Here is a 23,530-nt window from a genome sequence, read left to right as displayed (position 1 = left end):
TCGGGAGCCTGATGTATGCTCAAGTATGTACTCGCCCAGATATCGCTTATATTGCTTGAATGCTAGGTGAAACAACTCTCACTAAAATTAATACTTAGTATGATAATTATCCAATAAGGAAACCCTAATTGAGACACCCAAGTGATTCTGCACAAACCCTAAAATTTTCAGAACAATCGGAATCAGGATCAGGGCCCCTAAAACTCAGAGGGGGACAAACCTAGATGACAATTATCTTAAAATACTCGTTGTTAAAATTTCATTCGAAATTTCTGTCAACTCAGCAGGCCTAGTCCCAAACGTGGCTACCCTATAGTCGGTTCGTACCCCTTACGGACCGTAAGGGATAAGGCTTACGGTCCGAAAGCATGTCCAATTTTGTGTATAAATAGCAGATATTGGCACTTACAGTCTGCTGTTCAAACGACGCTCAAACTCTAAATTTACGTCGAGTTATACGTTATTTACTCCAAAACACACCCAGATCACTAATTAGTGTAGCGGGGTGCTGCTACGATACAGGGTATTAACTCGATCGCTATTAAGATTCATTTTCCGACCGATCAATATATCCAATGGATGTTTAAGTGCCGCCCACATTAGGGTTATACTTTGTCGTTCGTCGTTAATTCGATGGATGTTTAAGTATAGCACTTTGTCGTTCGTTGTGAGAATTTGATCTCGTGAGTTATCGTAAATGTTGTATTAAGTTACCTACCTAGTTCGGATACACTAGGTTACAAGGCTAAATCAATAGGCTAAACTCTGCCCGTTATTAGGGTAATAACTCTAATCACTGGTACGATACTTTACCCGATCGATTATAACTATCCAACGATTATCTGAGTGCTACTCAAATTGAGTTATACTTTGTTATTCATCGTGATTTCGACTTGAATGTTTGAGTGCTGTCCGAACTCGGGCTATGCTCTGTCATTCGTTGTGAATCCGCTGAATTGTTAAGTATTGCACTTGTAAATCGTTGTGAGGGTTTTATCTCGTGATTATCGTTAAAGTTGAATTGAGTTAATACACTAATACGAGTTCCATTGTGTCTAGAAATTAGAACTCGTAATCAGGAAACTGCTAGAATACTTAATAGTTAAATAAACTTAGCAATTAAGTTAGCTGAGTAGATTAATTAATCTGTTAATTAAATTAAGGATGATTAATTAATTAGTTAATCAAGATTAATTAAGTTAATCCAGATTAATTAAGTTAAACTAGATTAATTAAGTTAAGTACGATTAATTGAGTTAAACAAGATTAATTAAGCTAAGTAAGATCTACTAATCACTTAAATAGAAATATATAGAAATATATAATAGATAATACCGAAGGAAGGTGCTAGGAAGATGTAAGAGGATAGATGCCTGTGGATAGGAAGCTTCCTAGAAGATATAAGTAACTTCCTAGAAAAGCTATAGGAAACTTCCTAGAAATACAAGGGAAACTTCCTAGAAATTTCCTATTTCCTACCTATAAATAGGAAGCTTAGGATTCATTTTTCTTTGCTCATTTCTTTCTTCTTCTCTCTATACGTTGGTGTTCTAACCAATAATCACCGATGCGATGTTCTGTCCGATCGATTCATGAACCAAATAACGGATGCCAAAGTATTGTATTTTGTGAGTTCGTTAAAACGGATGCCAAAATGCTGTCTAAACAAGACTATACTTTGTGAATTTCGTTAAGGTTCGAATCTCGTGACTACCGTTAAGGTTTGATTTGGGTTATACACAAATACGTATTCCATTATGTTAAACTATATGTTTAACTACCGAAAATACTCCCCACTACACACTCGCAATCAAACAAACTATTAAATCATCAGAAGATCCAGAATAATAAAGTGCATGCTTAATTATCGGAAGAAGTAGAATCAAGAAGTTTGTTAACTCAATCTTGCATGCTTATAAAGTGAGTCATTCTCTTTTTTCTCAAATGTTTTACAATACTCCAAATTATTTTCAGAATTATAATTACAGTGATTAAGTTTATGTAATCACCAAATTACAGCCAGTATGTGGGGTATTGTGCACATTACTACTGTTTTAATCACATTAGGTGGGCGAACCTAAAATTAAGTGATATACGTCATTCATTGGGGCAGCCAATGGTGATATGACCACAGTCACAAATACGGTCGAGTGACAAATACTGTGGGTAGTTGGTTGATATCTGAAACATATGTAAAAACTCTTAATACTGTAAATTCTAACAAATGTGTCGTTTTAGTAAACTGAATGATTCACTCAGTATTTCCCGCTGACAAAACCTTTTTAAAACGCGTTTCAGGTAATTACAGTAGATTGGAGTAAGGATTGGATCCGGCACTAAAAGACTTCAAGAAGTGGCGTATTTTATTAATTAAATCAAATTAAGAAATATTGTTTTTATTAAAAGCTACCTTTGTAACAATGGAATTTATTCCATCTATTTAAATAAAATACAGTGTTTCTAAACTCTGATATTTTTCCTAACTCACGGTCCTGATGAAATTTCCGCTGCAATGTTTTTCAAAATAAATCACCGGTACCACTGGACTGCTCACGGCACCGATTCCGGCCAGATGGGGTCGGGGGTCGCGACAGAAGGTGCTATCAGAGCTAAGCAACTGCTTTAAGCCTGTAAGTGTTGTGATAATAATACTTAAGCTTAAATAAAAAGAGTTAGGAGATTACTGTTATATGGTAGCACAACCGATAGCAGTTAGATTTGAACATAAGAAAAGATGCCTTAGTATAAGCTAAGCCACTTGTTTACGCAATTAGGTGTTATAATAATACCTAAGTTTAAACGAAGAATTAGAAACTTAATATTATCTGATAGCACTCTGAATGATATTTAGACTTGAACTTAAGAATTTTGCCTTAATATAAGCTTCAAGATAAAATTACTTGTATAAGTATAATGTAATGGATAGTGATATGCTATAAGAATGACGGTTAGCAGGTAATAGCACTTAATTGCTATTAATTCTTGCTTATTGATATTACTTGGTTTAGAATAAAGATATGTTATGGAAATATAAATTTCCTTGATTCTGGATAAAAGCCCTAATAAAAGAGGCACTTTTAAAAATCTTGAAAAGATAGTATTTATGGGAAATAGAAAATTTTCTCCGGCAAAACTGGGTATAGAGTAGCAGACTCTCCAGCTTGTCCGGATATACTGAGATTACCTCTCCGGCGTGAACCGGATAAGACGGGGTACATAGTATGTCAAACAAGTGACAAGATTTCCCTAAATAATATCATGAGCTGATATCTGACTTACTTTGGAAATATGAATCTATTATATACATTTAACGTTATGAAAGGTATGTATATTACAACATGTGAAATATATAATATAGATATGTATATCTATAAGGAATTCCAAAAGTCAATTAAGAATAAAGCACAAGCATATGTATATAGATTTCTTTATCAGAAATCTCTCGCATATATCTTTAATTTCGATGTCAAACATTCTTTCGTTTGATCATCTACCTCGTAACTCGTGTAACAAAATAATACTGGAAACCCATTAAGTTGGGACACCATCAAAATTATATGAATTTCCAATGCTTACCATAAACTATTAACGCAAGTAAGAAGCATGTAAAGTTGTGCTAATACACAAGAAAACACATGAAACTTAAATTATATGTCTACAGACATCTAAGTTTATCACACACGACTTCCAATACAAGACCTTTGAAAAATATAAATTAGGCATGATGACACCAATACTAATTCCATCAGTAAAAGAACTCCTAATCAAAAAGCGGCACTTTGCCACCTGATCTTACAAACGATCAAAATATCACTGAGGTACGTTGGAACAATATTTCACAACCATCGGTGCACAGTCTAATTATAGTCATAATTATTAGCACTACAAAAGAAGTCATATACCTTTGCAAATCCCCTATTTCATTTCATTCGACATTCCTTGGTAATGTCACTTAACAAAGGTTATCACACGAAGTTCCAGATAAAGTTCTTATATTTCTTTCAGTGTAATTCTGACTTCTGCCTATAAAGAGTTGACTTTCGTAGTCATCATACCATAAGGATTTCTTTCATAGTAGCAAATATTGATCTATTTCATTTCTTGGTAAATCCACACTTTACACATGCACTGTTTGTTGCGCATGTGGTTCGTTTGATTTATGAAGACCACTGGAGGGCTTCATTCCAATTTGTTATTTTATCAAAAGTTCAAATATCGTGTCACTATACTTGATCTTTGCATTTATAAACCACGTTTATTGCAAAACGTTGACTCTTTGGTATCAAGTCAATAAGTTTCTTGAAAAACTCAATTTCCTTTAGCATACATGGTTTTTGTTGTAACCATATCCAAAATTTCTTATTGATACATGAACTCGTTTTGTTTACACCAAATTCAACTTGCTCGCATTACGTATTCAATTCAAAGTCCCATATGATGGATTGAAGCCATCATATTCAAAATAGTCCCAACAAGCACTTCAATTCTATTGAACCATAACATGCTTGTTTAGTCTTTGAATTCATCAAATCATTTTACGATCACCTTGTGGTGACATTTTTCACAAAATTTGAAGATTGCGCTAATCTCGTTTAAATATTATTATTATTTTTAATTAATATTTGTAATAAAATATTAATAATAATGGTGTTAATATTATTATTGTCAAGGACAGGTATTGGGTAGACTAGCCTTAGTTAGGCATGGACTGGCCACCTATGCTTAAACAAGGCAACACTAACCAATATCCAACCATGATAATAACTATTTAATGTATACTAGTATTAAGCCCCTGCGTTGCAACGGTTGTCATAAAACTGTGTTAATAGTAGCAATACTATACCATTGTCAGCGACCACCAACACCGGAAAAGCTCGTAAAAACAAAATAAATAAAAACAGGAGAAAAATAACGCCGAGCGAAAAGCAGACGTAAAATCTTTGAATCACGCACGCTCGTTGCTGAGAAATTAAACCGAAACGTAAAACATAGAAAAAAATAACCAAGACCATCCAGAACCCGCGTCTTTGACGAACTTGTCAAACGCAGAAAAATAGATGTGACGCAACGGGCCAGTCAAAGGGAAAAAAATATACGAAAAAATGTTGAACCCCACACGCACGTTGCGGTACGTTAACTCACAAAATTTAGAACGAAACGAAAAACTTAAGAAAGATGAAAAGTATGGTGGAACAAAATTGAAAATAAAAAAGAGTTGGGATTAAATTGTAAAAGATGAAAAACTTTGGGTTAATAGTAAAAAAACAAAGGGTCTAAATTGCAAATTGAACTTATTTATTAATTTTATATAAAGATAAGGATAAAAATAAATGATATCTATATATTGGTTATTAATTAAAATTAATATTAAAAGAAATTTATTAAGCAAATATAAATAAAATTTATGAGGTTGGAGGAGAGAATGCCATGTGGCATTATTTGAAGTCTTTTATTATAAGTTAGATAAAAGTCATCATACTTATTCAGTAAATTTCAAATTATATATAAAAAAATATTTTTATTATATATATAGAAATATATATACTTTGTACTGTAAAGAGAAGACATATTTTCATAAAACCATTAAATACTTATAGAAATATTCTTTTATATATATATATATATATTAAAACATCAAATGATTTTTTTCGCAAGCCAATATTTAAATATGCTTGATATTAAAATTTATTATTATAATTTAAAATACCCTATTATAAAATCTTATAGTTAAACATACTTGATTTTAAAAATGATAATCGTAAGTTCTAGAATATTGGGTAAACCTATTTATAAAACATATATCATTATTTTGTCAAAATTACCACGGGTTTTGATATTTTTAAACCTATCTATATTTATTTATTAATCTACTTTATGATAACATAAAAGGAAAAAGGTATTTAGTAAATCAAAATATCACCTATCTTTAATCAAACATTTTGATTAAAATCATCTGAATACAATTATATATTAAGACGAAAATACACTAACTTTATTGTCTTTTCATGTATTCTTACAAATCACCCATCACAGCACATTGAATTTCTCATATCATGATTCAATATTTGACGAATCATTTTCATGTTTTCATTTCATTTTGAACCTGTCAATCTTAAGTCTTCCAAGGTACCAATCAAGGTAAGTTTTCTTCTGACAAAGAATTTTACTAATTCCAAAAAATTCTTCACATTCATTCTAAAAAATCTATAGATCATATATCTTTTGGCTTAAACATAATCACCTTGGAAACTATATCATTTCATCGGAATGTCCCATCTTTTGAAATATCCAGATTCACCTCCTTGAAACTTTCAAATTCGAAAACGATAAATTTATTCGGTCATCATTGAATTCTTTCAATCATTACAACCACTTTGTAGCGTCCGAATAGATTTGTAGCCTGTGCTAAACCCTATTCATACGCCATTCATTTAATTTGTCATATTCTTGGTACAATTATGTACTCAGATTACGATACACTAAATTCTATTGTCCAGTATCATTTAAATAAATGATATTGATTTTCGGATAATCATTAACAAATCATATTCCATACTTCCATTCACAAATAAGATATTTATTAATTCGGAATCTCCCTCAATTGATCAAAGTAAGTTCATTTCAAATATTGAATCCAATTGTTTCTATAAATCATTTTTATTTTCAAAATTCTTACCCCTCAAAATATCTTTTGATTCCATTCCACGATACACTATTTCTCTTAATTAGAAGAAGAAACATAACCCAAGAAAATATCATAGTCCAAATCTCGAGGACGAGATTTTTATTAAGGTGGGGAGGATGTAACAACTCTCACTAAAATTAATACTTAGTATGATAATTATCCAATAAGGAAACCCTAATTGAGACATCCAAGTGATTCTGCACAAACCCTAAAATTTTCAGAACAATCGGAATCAGGATCAGGGCCCCTAAAACTCAGAGGGGGACAAACCTAGTTGACAATTATCTTAAAATACTCGTTGTTAAAATTTCATTCGAAATTTCTGTCAACTCAGCAGGCCTAGTCCCAAACGTGGCTACCCTATAGTCAGTTCGTACCCCTTACGGACCGTAAGGGATAAGGCTTACGGTCCGTAAGCATGTCCAATTTTGTGTATAAATAGCAGACATTGGCACTTACAGTCTGCTGTTCAAACGACGCTCAAACTCTAAATTTACGTCGAGTTATACGTTATTTACTCCAAAACACACCCAGATCACTAATTAGTGTAGCGGGGTGCTGCTACGATACAGGGTATTAACTCGATCGCTATTAAGATTCATTTTCCGACCGATCAATATATCCAATGGATGTTTAAGTGCCGCCCACATTAGGGTTATACTTTGTCGTTCGTCGTTAATTCGATGGATGTTTAAGTATAGCACTTTGTCGTTCGTTGTGAGAATTTGATCTCGTGAGTTATCGTAAATGCTGTATTAAGTTACCTACCTAGTTCGGATGCACTAGGTTACAAGGCTAAATCAATAGGCTAAACTCTGCCCGTTATTAGGGTAATAACTCTAATCACTGGTACGATACTTTATCCGATCGATTATAACTATCCAACGATTATCTGAGTGCTACTCAAATTGAGTTATACTTTGTTATTCATCGTGATTTCGACTTGAATGTTTGAGTGCTGTCCGAACTCGGGCTATGCTCTGTCATTCGTTGTGAATCCACTGAATTGTTAAGTATTGCGCTTGTAAATCGTTGTGAGGGTTTTATCTCGTGATTATCGTTAAAGTTGAATTGAGTTAATACACTAATACGAGTTCCATTGTGTCTAGAAATTAGAACTCGTAATCAGGAAACTGCTAGAATACTTAATAGTTAAATAAACTTAGCAATTAAGTTAGCTGAGTAGATTAATTAATCTGTTAATTAAATTAAGGATGATTAATTAATTAGTTAATCAAGATTAATTAAGTTAATCCAGATTAATTAAGTTAAACTAGATTAATTAAGTTAAGTACGATTAATTGAGTTAAACAAGATTAATTAAGCTAAGTAAGATCTACTAATCACTTAAATAGAAAATATATATAAATATATAATAGATAATACCGAAGGAAGGTGTTAGGAAGATGTAAGAGGATAGATACCTGTGGATAGGAAGCTTCCTAGAAGATATAAGTAACTTCCTAGAAACGCTATAGGAAACTTCCTAGAAATACAAGGGAAACTTCCTAGAAATTTCCTATTTCCTACCTATAAATAGGAAGCTTAGGATTCATTTTTCTTTGCTCATTTCTTTCTTCTTCTCTCTATACGTTGGTGTTCTAACCAATAATCACCGATGCGATGTTCTGTCCGATCGATTCATGAACCAACTAACGGATGCCAAAGTATTGTATTTTGTGAGTTCGTTAAAACGGATGCCAAAATGCTGTCTAAACAAGACTATGCTTTGTGAATTTCGTTAAGGTTCGAATCTCGTGACTACCGTTAAGATTTGATTTGGGTTATACACAAATACGTATTCCATTATGTTAAACTATATGTTTAACTACCGAAAATACTCCCCACTACACACTCGCAATCAAACAAACTATTAAATCATCAGAAGATCCAGAATAATAAAGTGCATGCTTAATTATCGGAAGAAGTAGAATCAAGAAGTTTGTTAACTCAATCTTGCATGCTTATAAAGTGAGTCATTCTCTTTTTCTCAAATGTTTTACAATACTCCAAATTATTTTCAGAATTATAATTACAGTGATTAAGTTTATGTAATCACCAAATTACAGCCAGTATGTGGGGTATTGTGCACATTACTACTGTTTTAATCACATTAGGTGGGCGAACCTAAAATTAAGTGATATACGTCATTCATTGGGGCAGCCAATGGTGATATGACCACAGTCACAGATACGGTCGAGTGACAAATACTGTGGGTAGTTGGTTGATATCTGAAACATATGTAAAAACTCTTAATACTGTAAATTACAACAAATGTGTCATTTTAGTAAACTGAATGATTCACTCAGTATTTCCCGCTGACAAAACCTTTTTAAAACGCTTTTCAGGTAATTACAGTAGATTGGAGTAAGGATTGGATCCGGCACTAAAAGACTTCAAGAAGTGGCTTATTTTATTAATTAAATCAAATTAAGAAATATTGTTTTTATTAAAAGCTACCTTTGTAACAATGGAATTTATTCCATCTATTTAAATAAAATCCGGTGTTTCTAAACTCTGATATTTTTCCTAACTCACGGTCCTGATGAAATTTCCGCTGCAATGTTTTTCAAAATAAATCACCGGTACCACTGGACTGCTCACGGCACCGATTCCGGCCAGATGGGGTCGGGGGTCACGACACTAGGCCGTTATCAGACTAATCCTGGTCTAGATCACTGGAAAGCAGCTAAGAAGGTCCTTAGATATCTGCAAGGGACGAAAGACTATAAACTGGCTTATAGAAGAAGTGAGCACTTAGAAGTGGTGGGTTATTCTGATTCTGACTTTGCCAAATGCAAAGATGTCAAGAAATCCACTTCGGGCTACATCTTTATGTTAGTAGGCGGACCTATCTCATGGAAGAGTCATAAACAATAGTTAACTACAACTTCCACAATGATGGCAGAATACATTGCTGTTTACAACGCAACCTGTCATGGAATGTTGCTTAGAAATCTGATCACTGGACTCAAAATCGTTAATTCCATTTCTAGACCATTGAAGCTTTACTGTGATAACTCAGCTGCCGTTAGTTTCTCGAACAGTAACAGTTCGACTGGAGCTGGTTTATATCTCGATACAAAATATTAGTACTAAAGATATGCTTGCGGATCCGATGACTAAAGGTCTCACACCTAAAGTTTTCGAAGAACATGTATCGAATATGGGACTTACTAAAGACCTTATTTAATGGCATATTGTACTAGCTTATGTTTTAATTAATAAAATTTTCAGTTTGATTTTGTATGTCTCTAACATATGTTCTGCCGGTGTAATGACATATAGACAAATATAAATACAAATCAAGCGCTAAAGGGCTTATGCTTTTTTTGATCATAACTATTAGGTTTTAAATTGAGGCTATAGTATGACTAATGGGGGTCCTGAGTCGAATGATGATTCAACGGCTGCATTTCTCTGCTATAGTTCTTTGTTTAAGGTTAAAATGAGTGTTAACTCCTGGCAGGCTCATCTAATACTCATGATAAATGATTACTCAGCTAAGTGGGAGAATGTGAGATTAAATATATTATTATTATTATATTATTTAATCTTGTAGCCATTATAATTATTTATATTATATAGATCAAAATATATTAATAACCTATTAATAATTAGTTGGTAATTGTTGATGGACCATATTACCCTTATTAACTAATTAGGTTTCCTCTTGGGTGTATATATAAAGAGATTATTAGAGAGTTTAAGGGTTACACAAGTTAGACAGTTACACAATTTAGTGAATCACACAACCCTCATAACATCACAATCGGCTCTCTCTCCATAACCGAAACCCTCCCTTGTTTCGGTTCATCAACATCATAATTTTACACCCTAAGGAGGAACCAGATCATCCTGACAAGTATGTCGAACTCAATGGTTGCATCTCTGACTGGATTCTCTGCTGGCCTGTCTGCTGTAACAAGTATGTTATTCATGTTTTCCATTATGTTTAAACAGAACTGATCAACATCTTAAACATTTAAGTGGGTCATACTCATAAGGGTGAACCAATAAAAGTCGAGGTAAAATTGATAACACAAACTTATTTAGTATTTGAAGAAACACCAAATTGCTGAAGTGCTAAAATTCTAAAATGTTAATAACTTTTGTATGTTATTCACTAACTATGATAACTAAGTTTATTATTAAAAATTTAAAATAATTACCTCATTAAACTAAAAACATAATTATTACATATGATTTAACTACCAAAACTTACGTAATAGATTGATGCTGTAATGGTACGGTACAAATTAGATGCACTACTCATTACAATATGTGTAGTTGATTTGTATGCAAGTGAAAAGATTGCTTGCAATAAAATAAATTAACGTTTATAGGAATAATTAGATAATAATTTTTTTTATCATTGATCTAACATGCTTTTGGACCTAAAGGTTAGTCGCAACACCAACCAAATGAATACTTTTAAAGCTTCTCTCTTAACAATCATGACCACCACATGAACAATTATTAAGTGATCTATTGATCGTATCATAAAAGATTTTATGATTGATTTATTTATTAATTTTAGTTATGGACCACCTTAATAAATCCACACCAAAATTTTAATAAGATGATACTTTTTATTTGGTACAAGTTATGCATTGTTTAAATTTTATAAGTTCATTTTATAAAGAATACCAAATAAAAGACCAAATAAAGACATGCCAATCGACAGCTGTTGGTGGTTGCTATTTATTTTGTAACAAAATTATATGAAAATTTAATGTAATCATATACTTTGTTATATAGTTTTTTTTACCAGTTATATTCCCGAAACATGATTGTATCATGTTTTCTTATATCTTTTATCTTAAATATACACGTCAATCTTTTTATGTATCTAAGTGGTCGTTTGATAACTTCTGAATGGGTAAGTACTGAACCAGTAAGAGGTTTGAACCATTAAGTGTTGAACCAGTAAGAGATCTGAACCATTAGAGCCAGTATAATGCTTAACCGTTCAGAAGTAAATGTCTGACCAATTCAGATAAAATGTTTTAACCAATCAGACTCAACATAATGCTTAACCATTCAGATATCTGCTCACGAAACAAACAGTCTGAACTATTAAGAGGTCTGAAACATTAAAAGGCTAAAAGCTAAACAAACAGCCCCTAAGTTTATATTTCCCTTATTCTGGCATTAGCTCAATCCGGATGCTTTTTGTACCTTTACATGTATCACACTATTCATTGCATATGTTACAAGTGAATTTTCATAGTTAAAGTATTAGTTTCTCTCCATCGCATTGGTTAGCGAGGTTGTTGAAGATGGCGTTAACGGCGGTTACCTTTTTCCACATTTCTCTCCGTTTATCGGAAATGGAATCCAGATTGCAGTAAGTATCACATCTCATGATCTCGGGAATGGTTTTACGAAGACGACTCCAAAAGTCGGTTCTTTTTTGATGATTCGTCGTGAAACATTTACAAGAGATATGTAATATATTAAAAACGTAATATATTAAAAACACAATATAAATATGAAATAATAAATAATACCGGTAGCCGGGTCCTTTAAGATGTCCACCCAAGCACGAGCCAAACCCTTCTCCTCCTTACCCGTCCATCGCTTAGAGGTTTTTTCAATGGGTTTGGCGTTGTCTACCTTTTAATGCTTTCTTTTTTTGTTTTATTTTTTATATAAAGGTTGAACTAACATGTGTAAGTTAGATTTGTATATACTAAGGGTGTTCGGTGTGGCTTTCGGTAAAGCCACTTTACCGATTCGGTAAAGTGTGGCAAACCATTGCCAACCTTTTGCCACATGAAGTGTTTGACGAAATGGGTATAAAATCGGTGAAGCTTTACCAATGCGGGAAAGGAGAAAGGAAAGAGAGAGGGGGGTATGGGGTGGAGTCCATTCCAATCTCAACCAATCACATTTTTTTTCTTTTTTTTTATTTAAAAAGTTTACCAATTCACCAAATGTTTAAACCATTGCCAACACTTTTCAGCAAAGTTTAAACATTTTTGACTGATTGACATGGCGCGCTCTAATTGGTCGGTTTTTTGGTTTACCACTCCAAAGTGTTTAACCACTCCAAAGTGTTTAACCACTCCTTACACCCTAATTGAAGATATTAAAAATAGTAGCTATCTGTCAAATCACAAGTCACTGGAATGGTGCTTCTTTAATCTTTGATTTTCCATTGTAATTTTGATTTGTTTTTATATGTTGGGATTTAGCTTTTTGCTAGTTTCTTTCTTGTTGTTTGTATAGAATATTAGAATGATGTCGTTCAAAAAATTATTAAATTGTTGATAATGTATGTGTTGAAACTTATGAGACCATTGTATACCACAACTTGAAAATGCAGGGGCTGAAAGTATCAAGATTGGAAGTCTGTAGATTAAGACCTATTTGTTTAGTCAACAATCACTAGAGACACGCTGAGTGTTGCCACATATTGCCTGTGTCGTCGGCAACTGTCAGGATGACAGTGTCGCCAGTGCTCATCATGGTGACATCTGAGTGTCACACATCCCGATAACATCTTAGTGTCGCAGGTGCATCTATGATCGAAGACCATATCTGAGAAAGAACGGTAATCGACGATACACAACGAAGATACAAGTGTTGAGGGAACACTGATCGAGTGTCACCTAGTGACACCGACATAGTGTCACCGCGCCGATGATTGTTCATGTATCACCAAGCCAAAGTCGAACATGACGAAGCGGATGCGCTACTCAAGATGAGGAGATCGGGAGAAGGATTGACGAGTGTAGATTAAGATAGATAGAGAACATTGTATAGACTAAATAAATATATTTTGTTTATACAAAATATATTTATCATTTTTTGTCTAATAGTTTTCAATTTAGGTGAGAGTTTTGGGTGAGATATTAAGTATAGGGTCTTATTGGTATTTAGTTTAATATGGGACATAAATGTAATTAGTCTAATGTCATTAGAATATAAATAGAAAGAGTGAATTAGGGTTTTAGTTAACACAAACATTAGAGATTTGAGGGTGTATTGTTAGCATTTTATGAAAATCAGTTGGGGGGTTTTAAAGATCAAAGAAGTGTGTTCATCATTGTTCTTCATCATGTTCTTCATATTCTTATTGAGTTTGGTCCAAACATCAAACCAATTGATGTTTTGGATCTAGATCTTGGTTATAAACAATCAATTGCATCGTAGATTCTGGTTTGGGACTTACAGTATGGTTTTGGTATAATTTGGCTGGCGTAACACTTTGTCATTGAAAGTATAAAAAATACAATAACATTAAAAATCAGAAATGAAAAATCGAGGCTAAGAGGGCCAATTGAGTATCACATAATCCATTTGTTAAAACTATGTTCATAAAGTTATTCCATCATATATATTAGGTGTGAGCATAAAATTGAATTAATCGAACCAAAGCAATATCCGATGGTTCGGCTATTTTTTTTTTTTGAATAACCGAACTTTTGGTTTCAGTTTCGGTTTCGGTTAATCATATATCTAAAACCGAAAATAACTGAACGGAACCAATTAGCCACACACACACACACACATAAATATACATACACACACACCAAACTCACTTAATGTAATATTATTTATAAGTTCACGGCCCACTAGATTTTTTTAACCTTTTAGTTTAATTGAGGGTCCATTAGTGTTCGTTTTATCATGTACATAGGGTCTGTTACCAATATCCATGTGGTATTTATATAATTTTGCATGTTTTATATTCATAAGTTTATATTTTACAAGTTTTATATACGTTGGATAATTAACTAAAATTAATCAAAACCGATCCATAACCAATGGTTAACCAAACAAAGGTTAATTGACCATCGATTATGATTATGGTTAATACTTTTCAATTAACCGAACCCTCGGTTAACCGACCATCGGTTAATCAAATCCACGTTTAACCGATTTTGCACACCCCTAATATATATAGAGGTATCAATTGAAATTTTACATTTTTGGTATTTCAACATGCTAAAAAAATACAATAACACTAAAAATCTGAAATGAAAAATCGAGGCTAAATGGGCCATTTGAGTATCACATAATCCGTTTGTCAAAATTATGATGTTCATAAAGTTATTCCACCATATATATATAGAATTGGAGTTTTACATTTTTGCGATTGAAAAAAATAGGCACAAAATTTATAAATTGCTAATACATTAGTTGATAATTTATATCATGTAGTTGAAAACAAACTTATTATTTATAGCTGTTTGTAATTAGTTAATTACTGAAGAATGTTAAAAGATCTCATCGTAAAAAAGTTTGCATATTAAAGATATATTCTTAATGGTAAAATAATTTAAAAATATTTTTTATTTTGTAGTTTTTGTTAATATATATATATATATATATATATATATATAGAGAGAGAGAGAGAGAGAGAGAGAGAGAGAGAGAAAGTATATCGTAATATGACTTAAGGTACGCTGCGTACGCGATGGCAAAATCGCACTTTATGTTACAAAAAAATGAAAATTGCATGTTTCAAAAAAACTGAAAATTGTATGTACATAAAAAAGAGGAAATTGCATGTTCAAAAAAAAAAAAAAAAACTCAAAATCGCATGTACATAAAAAAATGAAATCGCATGTAAAAAAAATTGAAAGTCGCATGTTATAAACCAAATTTCGTATGTTATCACGTACGCAACATATGTTAAGACATTTTGTACAATAACCGGCCCATATATATAACAAAGAAAAAAAGTGATAAATGACACGATCCTTAATAAAAAGACTTCAACAATAAAAAGATTTAAGCAAAACCAAGGGCAAAGAAAACTTCTTGTTGCCTTGTTGGTCCAACTAAAAAAATCATGATTTCAGAATAAAACTTTATATTTATTAGGTAGAGGAATATTATTGTTTGGTTTGCCTTTTGTAACTTTCATGAACACATCCTTTTAGACAAGTAAAACATAAAATATAAATAAACCACCCAAATCAACTTAGTAAAAATGTTTAAATCGATGTAATATTATATAACATCTAAAAGTGCGTTTGGTTTGTGTAATGTTTTGAAATTGGAATTTATACAGGAATTAGAATTTGAAGAAATTAGATTTGAAATTTAAAAATTCCAATTGAAATTGGAAATTGTTGGAATTGAAATCTCAATTCCGTTTTTGATGTATTTAATTGTCAAGTGAATTGGAACCCATCCCTTGACACCCACCACCCCGGTTCGGGTGGAAACAATACGTGTAGAAACCATTCGGGTTGAAACGCTACGGGTCGAAACATTCGAATATTCCAATGAATTTACTTTAATTTTTTCAAATATAGGAAGATTTTGAATTCCTTAAGTTAAAGGGATTTTGAATTCCTTTACTTAAAAGGAATTTGAAGGAATTCATGCCCAATTTCTTTATCGACCAAACACATGAGGATTGGAATTGATATTACAGTTCCTACAAATTATATGAACCAAACATATTAAGACAATGAAATTCAGATTCCAATTCACTTAAATATCATGGAATTATTGCAAATCAAACGCACCCTAATTAAGAGTATAATATATTACTAAAGTACACATATAATATATTCCTAAAGTACATGGGGGTGATAATAAGGTTGTCTCAATAGTCATTTCTATGGTAAAGGTAATAGTTTCCTAAAGTAATAGTTTCTAAAGTACGTGGAGTGATAATAAGGTGTCTCATTATTCATTTCTATTGTAAAGGTAAATAACTTAAATCCTGTAAATGTAACTCTTTTATTCAAACCAATGTTTTAAAAACCGGTTTATAACGGTCGATTGAACCGGTTAAACCAGATGTCGGAAGCTTGGCTGACACGAATCATACTGGTAAACTGAGGGAACGACAAAGAAGTTGTACCGTCGGTAAATTTGGTTATATCGGTTTAAACCGGCATACCGGTACCGGGTCGAATGTTAAAATTTGGACTTTTAATCTTTTTATGAGCCCAAAAAGGTGACGATTTACCTTTTAGTAAAACCTAGCGCCCAAAAAGGTACCAATAGTGAATTTTTTGATTATTTTTTATTATGAATTAACTTTAGGAATGTTTTTTTATTATGAAATGATGTGATTTTGGATAATTTTTGAGTAAAAATTGTTTTTTATGGTTTTATGAGGTTAATTAGTCAACCCGATTGAACTGTCCGGTACAACCCGATTCAACCAGTTGAACCATAACCGATTTTTAAAACATTGGTTCAAACATATATATATATATATATATATATATATATATATAAGGGGCTAATATAATACTTAATGATAAATAGACCAAAGTTACTATCACTAAATCTCACTAAAACATTACGGATTAATTTATCTATAGTCTTTCCATATCGAATAAAGAAACTACATTTTTTAACGGCAAGGACCGATGTGCTAACCATTGTGACACTGGGTGATGTGGTCAAGGTCGATTATTTGACCGCCGCCAACCTCTTGGCTCTCCCAGATGCGCGGAAACCTGACCTCCACCCGCCCGAAAGCACGATAGTGGAATAATCGGTAAAACTTCGCCTCCCATCTAAGACGAACCGACACCACCTATATTCGCCTTTCACCTAGATGCCGCACAAAATAATGAGAAGAGTGGGAGTCGAACATGAGTCACAAGTAACATCAACTCTTTCCCCAACCACTCCACGAGTACCTATTGGCAATAAAGAAACATAAATTACTAATTAATTAAACCTTTTTAATTATTAATATAAATATTTGAGTTAATTGCCATTTTAGTCCCTGTGGTTTGGGCCATTTTGCCAGTTTAGTCCAAAGGTTTCATTTTTAACATCTGGATTCAAAAAAGTTTCATCGCTGCCATTTTGGTCCAACTGACTTAACTCAATCCATATCTGTTAAGTCTGCCAAGGGCATTTTTGTCATTTCATTTAAAAGAAAAAGTAATAAAGAAAAAAGGGTTAATAAAAAGAAAAATGAAATGACAAAAATGCCCTTGGCAGACTTAACAGATATGGATGGAGTTAAGTCAGTTGGACCAAAATGGTAACGATGAAACCTTTTTGGATCCAGATGTTAAAAATGAAACCTTTGAACTAAACTGACAAAATGACCCAAACCACAGGGACTAAAATGGCAATTAACTCTAAATATTTATTAAAGCAAAACACTTTTCTAGTTTATAAAAAAACCATAACAAAATCATTGCAATGAGCCCTTTCCCTCTTTTTCTCTGTATAAGAGAGTTAACCCTTTGACATCCATTTGATTTAAATATCCAAAATTCACCAAATTTTTCTTCACATTCTATAGATTTCAGTTAATCAAATTCTGAAAACAGAGCTTCAAATTCATACCCATGAAGGATAAAGGCAAATCAGTGAAAACAGAGCAAGAGAACACTAAATTTTTCTCAAATTCCAACTATTTTCCCTCATCATCAGATCTTCCATGTAGAAAACACCCATCAAACTCATCATCAGTTGGAATCTGTGCATATTGTCTAAACGAAAAGCTGATCGAGCTCGTTTGTGTCGAATGTGGAGAACAGAGACTCTGTTCTTGTTCCTGCTCTGATTTGGATTCATACAGGAATTCATCATGTACAGTAGACGTTGGAAGTGTTGGGAGTGTTGGAAGAATGTCTTTTTTGATTGAGAATGAGAAGGTTAGTAATGCCGATGAGCCGAAAACTTTGTTTTCACATATGAAATTGAAACAGAGTGAAACAGAGGATGTTGTTTTGCTCAAAAGGAGCAATAGTTGTGTTGTTGAGGTGAAGAAAAGCAATGGGTTTTGGAGAATTGGGAAGCTTTTCAAGAAAAAGAGAGAGAAAGATGGTTTTAGTGAGAGAAACAGAGGAGGGTTGGATCAGAAAAGTGAGGATTATGTGATAGATGTTTCGAGATCTCGGTCGCTTAGTAGTTTTCATCATGAGGTTGGTAGTATCGCGTGTTTGAGTGCAAAAAATTCTGATTTTAATGAATTTGAGTTGAGGAAGAGTGGATTCAAAGGTGGATTGGTGGATTTTAAAAATGGGTTTCGGGTTAAAGAATCGGACTTTAGTCGAATTGATGATGATGATGAGTTTATTGATTTGAAGATTGATTTATCGAATAGGTCGAAAACAGAGCACTCTGTTTTGAAGAAGTATGATTCACTTGAAAGTGGCGGTGTAGGGTCATCGTCGTGTCGGATTATGGTTAATGAGAGAGGTATTAAGAAGGTGAAGAACAACCATATGAAGGCTTGGAAATGGATTTTTAATCATCATTCTGGGAAGAATGATTTTAATCACATTTTAGAATCTTGAATTTTGACTCTTGAGAAAGTCAATACACTACATGTAATATGTAAGAATGGTTGTTTTTGTTATTAGATTAAGCCATTGAGGTTAATGACTATGATAATGTTCTTAATCCCTTTTTTTTATATACCTGTCCTTAGGTACAATGTACCGTTATATACTTTTGTCTTTAGATTTGTTACGCAAACCATTATAATGCATTTATTCATATATTTATCGTCACGTTTTTAATTGGGTGTCACTTGTAAATATATTGTCACGTTCATCCTTACAAGTCAGGGAAAGATCTTCGTCGGGTGTCCTTGAAGAATGCCACCTTCGTCATTAGCTCTTAATATCAATTATCGCGTACAACCTTTACGAAGAATATGCTTTCAATTGCATCTAGAATGTGTAACATCATTCAAAAAGTTGAATGGAAGGTTGAAAGATGGTGTGAATTTGAAGGAAACAAGTTAAAGTGTTGATTGGGCGGGCCTTTTAATAAATTAAAAACCTTCATGTTCTTTTGAGGTGTAACAAATTAAAGTACAGGCTGTAAAACCTTCTAGAGAAAAGATGACATCCAAACAAAGTTTATGTATACACTTAAGTCTATAGTGATTAGTCTAACCACTTATTTCATTATTTTTCTGTGTTGGTCCATCAACATAGGCCCATGAAGTCCTTGGGCCACATGGATAGCAGTTAGTCTAATAGACTCACTTGTAGGCTTGTAGCTTGAGGGTTGAACAAGAAACTATTTAGGAAAAAGTGTACCAATCACCAACGGACCACATGGTTTGCAAAAGTTATATGTTTCTGAATGAGAATTTAAGAGTATGAGGTTTGGAGGGGCTTGGGTTGGGGGTATTGCTTGACACGTGATGATGGTGGGATTCATAAGGTACTACTTAAAAACTAGGGGTGTGGTGTGGCGTGGCCAACCATGTGGATTTTTTTTCGGTTTGGCAACGGCTACCCCCAACGGCTAGATCGAACCAGCCAACCAAAGCCAGCCATGTCACCCCCCCCCCCTCCGCCTCACGCCAAGCTCAATCTCCACGCCAAAGGAGCAACGCCATGCCCAATGCTTGCCCGGGTTGGAGCAGCTGGCGTTGAACCCAAACTGCCGCCCCAACCCACGCCCCACACCTCACAGTCTAAAGTTACACCAAATGGTCCATCAACACTTTGCATTTTATCACGGCTTCAGTCAAAAGTTATTATGTTTTATGTATCCTTTTTACATAATATATTGTCACAAACTTATATTTATGTCTCCAGGATAACTACTACCATAGTTATTAGGTTAAAATCTATCGAAGCCACCACGTTCCATCATTTCTTGCATTACCGGTAGAACAAATATCAAAGACCAACAAATCTTGCCCGAAACAACTCTAGGCAACACCAAACAATCACGACATAATGGACAAGTTGTGTTCCTGAACCTTAACCATAGATCCACACAAGCTTCATGAAACAAATGACCACATCTAAGTTCTCTAATATCTTCTTCCTCTTCTCCTAGTGTACTTAAGCATATCATACATTCCACTTGTTCTATATAGTCCGTTCAATGCTTACCAAGCTAGACGCGAGTCCTTGAAGATTTTGATGGTGAAAGAGACATTGATGTAGAAGAAAATTACATGCCCATTTCATGTTTGAAACAAGAAGTCTTACGCTGGATTCGATTAGATCGGTAAGAATGAAAATGGAGATATAAAGGAGGTTTAAATACGAAGAAAAAAGATACCGTTTAAAAGGCTCAAGTTGCTATATCAATATCACTTAACGCCGCAACTAAATCTTATCAATAGCCACCCTCCCCCCTCTCAGTATATATAATAGATAGAATGATAGATTATAGAGACATCTTACACGTATAATATAAGGGTAGTTTATTTCAAAAGCGCTAGATATGTAATTCGTAAGTGTTTTTGCCATATGAAGTCATCAAGCGCGACACATGTGCTTAAGTGCTTTAGGCGAGTGGTATATGCATCTGTATAATTATGCACCATAAGTATGTAACATGTCTATAATTACACTATACTATACTCAAATTGAAAAATAACTGTCTCAACTAGATTTAATCAACAAGAAGGTTAAAACTAGAGGCTTTATGTTTTTGCCCTTTCAGGCGATTTTAACCTTTTATTATTTTTAATAGTGTCACCACCATCTTAACTATTGAAAGGGTTTTTGAAAGGTTTAGATCTACTTCGGATTCTTCTAGCATGTGAAACCAATGTTAATAATAAATTAGACTGGTGGTTCATGTGGTTTGGCCATATTGCAACTTTAATCCCTTGAAAATTACAGATTTAGACCAAACGTCTGCTAAAACGTAACACTAATAGTCGCTGAAATGGTATTAACTTTTGGTATCAACTTTTTTTCAAAGTGTAACACAAATGGTCTCTTCACATTAAATAAACTCAAATAAAATTAAACTCCTTTAGGGTCCCACGTCTTTTTTTCCTAAACGTAACACAAATGCCTCATTATCTTTGGGAGGAGGATGAGTCGCTTCAAAATAAAACAAAAGGGTTGAAGGAGAGATTGTTCGATATGGGAGAAGAGGCGTCTAGGGAGATGATCAAAAGGAGAAACGATGTCGATGACATAACACAAGCCAATGGAAGGGTGTATTAGGCTATGCAAGGCACCCTCGGTGACTCCCTTCGGGGACCAAAGTTGCCGAGCGGTGATGGTGCTGCCAACTAAGAGGGGAGGGAAATCGGGGAGTGGGTTGGGGGAGAAGTCACCGAAGAAGAAGGAGAGAGAAGGTGGGCCCATAGCTTGTAACAACCAATGAAAACTTTTTTTTTTTTTTTGAATAAAAAAACAATTCCCCTAAGAGGGGTGCATCCCGTACGTTTTTGGACAAGAGGGAAGTTATAGAGAGGAAATGACATGACAACGTATGATTGGGTTACAAAAAGTTTCCCCTCACCTCATTAGGGGGTGCCCCCTTCACCCTTAGGGGGTGTTTGTTTTTAGTAGAAGTACTTCAGAACCTCTTATGTCTGCCCCACGCAGACTACGCGCAAACGTTTAAGTCTGCAGCTTGTTTGTTTTTTAGAAGAACTTTCAATTAAAAACCTCTTCCCCACCTCTTTATGGCACAGACCTGGCCCTAGGTCTTCAATCCTCTTCAAAACTCATCTCCTTCAAAACTCACAGATCTCCAGCCATTCCTATCCAGCCTCACCTCCTCCACCTCCGCCTCCACCGCCTCCACCTCCGCCGCCCTGCTCCACCTCCTCCTCCTCCACCTCTGCCTCCACCGCCTCCGCCCCCACCACGTCGGCCTCCACCTCCACCTCGTCGACCTCCACCTCAGCCGCACCCCCACCTCGTCGACCTCCACCTCAACCGCACCCCAACCATCTGCCGCACCCCCACCAGAACCCTAGTTCAATCATCGGCCAAATCAGAATCATATAGCAACTGCCATGATGAAAGTTCGTCTTCTAGTTGCAGCGAAAAGGACGAGTATGTTCGTTGTTTTGATTATCTCTATATGTATCTGTAACTAATTGATTGGGATTCTGTTTTTTTTTCCCCAAATTTTGAAGTTTTAATGGTGTATTTAAAGTTTTAAGCGAGTTTATCGAAGTGATATTTGAATCTGAAACATACCAAAGTTTGGTAGCATGAAGGTTGTAATATGATTTATGAGCAAATTGTATATGTGAATCACTGATTTATGAGCAAATGGATATATGTGAATCACTGATTTTTCCTCTGATATATACATGTAATATGTGAATGTGAAATGTTTGATAACTTTTTAGAAATTTGGTGGTATTTTGATGATTTTAGGTGTTAAATTTCAGAAATTTAGTGGTATTTGCTGATTTTAGGTGTTAAATTTCAGAAATTTATTAGCAGCTTGCAGAAGTTAAAACAAACAGTCTTCTCCCTGCAGACTGCAGAGGTTTGGTCCACCTCTTCTGCTACAGATGTCTGCAGATGTGGTCCGCAGACTGCAGACGTTTTACCTCTGAAAAAACAAACAGCACCTTAGAGTCGATTATTGATGACGTATTACACACCTAGACAAAGGGATAGTGTCAAGATTCTTATCTAGGTCTTGACGTTTAATTAATTGTTATATCGGATTTCATGAATTTTGGAATTTGAGAAATTAATAATCAAGAAATATACATGGCACCACTAGCTTACTATATTTCATAACCAACTAGTAATGATTTTACCGCATGCCAATGATTTCTACTCTAGATCAAGGGTGGAAAGCTTTCATTTCTCTTGTTAGATGTAGGTTCAACTTCCATTTGGTGCAGAGTGAGACACTAGTGGACAATACTTGGGTTCGATCTTTGAGTCAAACGAGTTTTACCGGTAATTTCATCGTTGTGCCTACGGGCAGGTGGGTTACCGGGGGCAGGTGGGTTACCGGGTTTTCTCCGGAATTGGTGGTGAACTCGAGTTACTCTCGGAGTACTCCGTTTAGTCTAGTGGGTGCCCCGAGAATGTTTGGAATTGATTCTGTTGGCTGTTTAAGAAAAAAAAATGATTCAACTGCATGTTATTGATGTAACATTGTTTTAACTTTATTAACAAATGACTATAGGACCATGGACTTTAAGCA

Source organism: Helianthus annuus, chromosome 12 (assembly GCF_002127325.2).
Source record: "Helianthus annuus cultivar XRQ/B chromosome 12, HanXRQr2.0-SUNRISE, whole genome shotgun sequence".
Lineage (NCBI taxonomy): Eukaryota > Viridiplantae > Streptophyta > Magnoliopsida > Asterales > Asteraceae > Helianthus > Helianthus annuus.
This window is presented reverse-complemented; position numbering follows the sequence as displayed.